This window comes from Microtus ochrogaster, unplaced genomic scaffold, assembly GCF_000317375.1.
Source record: "Microtus ochrogaster isolate Prairie Vole_2 unplaced genomic scaffold, MicOch1.0 UNK68, whole genome shotgun sequence".
Lineage (NCBI taxonomy): Eukaryota > Metazoa > Chordata > Mammalia > Rodentia > Cricetidae > Microtus > Microtus ochrogaster.
The window spans coordinates 1,592,392-1,597,391 of NW_004949166.1; the positions used below are offsets into that span (position 1 = coordinate 1,592,392).

At 53.4% G+C, this 5,000-nt stretch overlaps 1 protein-coding gene across 1 annotated transcript in view; it reads right to left on the reverse strand.

The window, feature by feature from the left end:
- Nucleotides 1-3,351, reverse strand: part of Hic2 (HIC ZBTB transcriptional repressor 2) — a 27,188-nt gene extending 23,837 nt beyond the window's left edge. Inside the window, exon 1 of the mRNA XM_005369996.2 lies at nt 3,268-3,351. The gene's annotated coding sequence lies outside the window, so the exon portion shown is untranslated. The remainder of the gene's footprint in view (nt 1-3,267) is intronic.
- Between the last annotated feature and the right edge of the window lie 1,649 nt (nt 3,352-5,000).

The following is a 5,000-nucleotide window of genomic DNA, read 5'->3' on the forward strand; positions in this document are numbered from 1 at the left end:
CGGATCTCTGTGAGTTCGAGACCAGCCTGGTCTACAAGAGCTAGTTCCAGGACAGGCTCCAAAACCACAGAGAAACCCTGTCTCAAAAACAAAAACAAAAAAAACAAAAAAGAAAAACCCTCATCTCAGCTACCCAAGAAGGGGCACACTATATCTGCAGCACTCTGGAAGGCTGAGGCAGGAGCACAAGTCTGAGGCATATCTGGGTACACAGTGATACCTTATCTAAAACAACAAAAACAAGGCTGGCAAGACAGGGTAAATAAAGTTGCCTGCTGCCAAGTCTGGCAATCTGAGTTCAATCTCTGAGACCCACATGGAAAAAACAGAGCAACAACAGCTCCCGCAGGCAGCAAACACACATATAACAAATAAATAAATGCAATAAAAAGAAGAAAAATCCCTCAGCTCTGCCACCAAGAACCTAGCATGGATGCTAGCCCATGCCTTTAATCCCAGCACTCAGGGGAAAGACGCAAGTGGATCTCTGAGAGTTCCAAGATAGCCCAGGCAATTACACTGAAAAACCCTGTCATGAAAAATAAAAATAAAAAAAAAAAAAAAACAACCTAGCATGGCATCTAGTGCCCTCCTCCAGCCTACAAATGGCCCCTCCCACTATACCTGCCACCCACACTGTCCGCATCAATCCTCTTATAATCAAAGGTTACATTCAAGCTGTCTCTGTCTTAGAAGTGAGGTGGTAAAGTGGGGAAGAGGGTCATCACTGTCCAAGGTTGACTGCAAAGTGAACTGCACAAGTGGAAGAAGAGCACCACGCCTGTGAGTTGTCCCTCCGACCTCTAGCAGACTGCAATCCACATACATACATGCAGGCATGCAAGCATGCATACATATAAAAATAAATGAAAGTAATAACCTCTCTCTCTTGGGGTTTTCCAAGACAGGATTTCTCTGTATCTTCGATTGTCCTAGAACTCAGAGATCCACCTGCCTCTGCCTCCACAAGTGCTGGGATTAATGGTGCGTGCCAGCACATCTCTTAACAAACTCCAACTCCAGTTAAAAGGGGGAAAGGTACTTCATGCCCCTAACCTCACCCCTTCAAGCCTGACCTTGACAGGCAATAAAGTCTCAGGGAGATCCACAGCATTCCCTGAAGCTCAATAATGCAAGACCCTGTTGCTCTCGGTCCACAACAGCTGACTTCAAGTGGATCAGAGGCTGTGCTTATTAACAAAATGAGAAATCTGATCTGTGGAAAGAAAACACTATGTGAGGATTAATCTAGGATTGCAGCCTGTGGAAGAGGCTAGGCTGTTGGCCAAGACCAGGAAGTGAGGAAGGTATCCTGCCTACCTGTCCTCAGAGCAGGTACTCCAAGGCAGCAATGGGATACATTACCTCTGCCTGCCTGCACCTCCTCTTGGCCTTCCAGCAAACCATTTTAGCTTGGCTTTCATTCAACGCAGGGCTCCCTCAAGCTGCTTTTTCCTCTATGCGAAGGCAGCAAACAGAAGATTTTTCTTTTCAGGAACTGCTCATAAAAGCTCAGTGACTAATATACAAGTCCCAACAACTGGCAGGAAAACACTGCAGGAAGGAATTCTGGGCACACAGCAGCACTCCAACAGCCAGAGGAGTGGGTCGACAAGCACTCTCCAACACCGTACCACCAGCCTGTAGAAAGCCAGGAGGCCAAGCAGAAAGCTGAGCAAACAGCTAACCCCACTCACCACAAGCAGAGAGGCAAGACTCTTCCCAGCTTTTCTGGAAAAACCTTGTAGGTTTTCATGAAAACTTGAACTGCACAGGACAGAAAGATCACCTGCAGGCAACATGACTTCTTGCAGAAATCCTGGTCTGAAGGACTCTGCTAGTCACACGTTTGTCTCTAGAGGCCAGGCTGGCCCGTCTGCTTTATTTCAGACTACTCCAGAAGCCCTGCTCCACCCAGCATACCTTTTCTCCTTGAGCCAGGGCTAGAGTGGTCACCCAGGCCACGATCCTAAAAATGTCTGTTTGAAAGCCACGGATTCCAGATACAGGCAGATAAGAACAGGGGAGAGGCAAAGCCAGGGGGAATCAGAGCAATAATGAATTTGGCAGCCCTCTAGGATTTGGTTCCATCCCTCCTCCATCCGGTGTCCCAGACGGGAAGTCCCAAGTTCAGCCTAGAAGGTGAACCCCTCCACTACATGCCCGATCTCCCTGCCCTAGGAGCAAGACACAGCTAACAAACCCCAGAAACAATCCACAGCCACAGGATTCCTATAGGCAAGGAGCCGCCCCTCCCCCACCACCACATATGTCAGTGGGGGTGGCCTCTCCGTGTTACACCCCTCCTGCTGTTTGGGAGTGAGGGGCCTGGAACACCGCTTTCCAAATGCGCCTGACAATTATAACTAGAAAAGACACTGTGAAGAAGGGGGCAGAAGACGTAAGTAAATAACTTCTAAATCTCTCCGGCCAGCCGAGATCAGCACCGGACTCTCGAGGCAGTCCAAAACTGTTCTGGGTGGGGCTGCTGGGAGTATTATCTGGCCTCAATCTCTCCAAGTACGTTAAAGTCAGTGCCCCCCTGGGAGAGGCATTTCCCCCAGCACACACACCCAGGCCCGTGTGCATAGGAACCATTTTGGAAGATAAACAGAGAATGACAAGCTAGGGCCCCTCAGCTCACTCCCTGAGCCAGCCAGTCCCTTCCTCCTGCCACCCTCCCCCCTCCCCCCAAGCCCATCTCTCTTCCTGCCAGGCGGCTGCCTTCAGCAAAGGTCTGGGGGCAGGGCAGAAAGCCCACCCAGCCCGGAGCCGGGCCCTCCGAGCCCGTCCTTGGCCCTGCCACGGCCAGTCTCCCAGCCAGGTAGGGGACTAGAGGTAAAGGACAGCAGACCGTACACAAGCGCAGTTCTGAAAAACGTCCCAGCGAGGGGCAGCCGCAGGCACACAGCCGTTTGCATAATGGGAGTCCGCCCGCCTGTCAGGCAGCACAGCTCGCCCGACGCCGTTCGGATTAGATTGCTAATGAAAAGGCACAAAGAGCCGGCGCCCGCTACCCCGTCGACCCCCGCACCACAGACTCGCGCCCCAGGACTGGCGCGGCCCCGGGGGCTTTGTGCCCGGAGTCCCATGCTGCCCGCAAGCCGCCGGGCACCTGGGCCACAAAGCCCCCGCCCGTCCGGGGTCCCGCGTGCGCCTCGGTTCGGGACTAGGGGCCGTGCGCGCGCTTCGTCCCACGCGCGCCCACGCCCCCCTCTCCGGGAGCGCGCCCGGAACGCGCCCCCCTCACTCGAGGACGCCGCTTACCTCATGTGCCTGCCAGCGGCCCCTACTCGTCGGCGCCCGGCCTGCGCCGCACGCGCCCGCCCTGTCCGCCCGCCGCCGGCCCGGCTCGGCTCCCCGCCCAGCGCGCCCAGAGCGCCGCTCACAGCCGCCCGCTCCGCGCCATCTTGGAAGCTTGTGACGTCAGCTCCACCCGCTCACCCCTGACCCACATCTGAATGGGCGAGCATCGGGGCGGACCTAGGGGCGGACCCTCATGGGGGCGGACCCCTGAGACTGGGCGGGGCCGCGGAGAGGGCTGAGTCCCGGGAGGGCAGGGTGGCTGCTGGACAGCGTAATGGGGGAGGGGTGCACGGGAGGCCCCGGGAGCTCTAACCCGGACGCCAACCGGATCCCGACCCAGGCTCCAGAACCGGACGACGGCAACCTCACTGCGAAATACTTGACCCGCACCCCTTATGGAACAGTGACCCTGTTCTCTATCCCATGTCTATGCCTAGCCCCCAAACGGAAGACTGCTCCTTTTTGAGCCTGAACCTGACCCTTCAGAACCCCCAACACCATCACCACCTACCCGTGTCAGGTGGCCTGCGCCTCTCAGATCCGTTTGCGTCCCTTGGTTCTTCAACTATGCAGAGTAGCCCAGTCTGTAACGTTTAGTCCCCGAAGACTGCCGGCTCCACGGTCTGAGATGTACGAAGGCTTGGAGTGGTTCTGATTTTAAAGAGAAGCCCGGGAGTTCTAACCCCAATTCCTCCTGGGGTCCTTGTGACCACACCCTGGAAGGTCGACCGGGCTTGCTCAGAGGACCAGGAGGTCCCTATACACCCTATGCTAATCCAAGCTTTCTGGTGATCGCGGCAGGTCCCAAGGGTCAAAAGGCAGCCAATAAGAACCAAGCACACCTTTAATTCCAGCACTCGGAAGGCAGAAGCAGGCAGATCTCTGTGAGTTCGAGGCCAGCCTGGTCTACAAGAGCTAGTTCCAGGACAGGCTCCGAAGCTAGGTGTCAGGTCCCCAGGAACTGGAGTTACAGATAGCTGTGAGCTGTTTGTGGATGCTGGGAGTTGAACCAGGATCCTCTGGAAGAGCAATCAGTGCTCTCAACTGCGAAGCCATCTCTCAAGCCCATAGACTTAAAATTCTTAGTCTACCAGAATACACAGCTAAAAACAACTATCATCTTACCCATTTTGAGACACCAAAAAAACAGAAATAAAGATACATTTGTCCTCACATATTAAAGCAAATTATAAAGCTACTGCTGTCAGTTGTACCAGGGGAAGAAGTAGAACACCATGCCCACACAGTGCCTAGAACTGATAAGACTACAATAGATTTAAAACGAAATGGTGAAAGTGCTTGTCTTTAGTCCCAGAACTCTGAAAGCTGCAACAGGCAGATCTCTGTGAATTCAAAACCCATCCAGCCTACATAATGAGTTTGGAATCAGCCAGACTACATAGTAAAGCCCTGTCTGGAAAAAATAAAATTAAAAATTTGTCAGGAGCTTCAGGCCACCCAAGGTTACATAGTGAGACCCTGTCCCAACAACCCACACCAAAAAACTCAAGGAAAAAGAAAAACGTCCGACGCCCCCCCCCCAAAAAAAGTCAAATGTTCTTCTAACCAAAGAAATACACATTAAAGCTGGGTGGTGGTGGCACACAGGTTTGCTCCCAACAATCCAAAGACAGCGGTAGGCAGAGTGGTTTGAGGCCACTCTGGTCTACACAGAAACCTTGTTTAGAAAAACA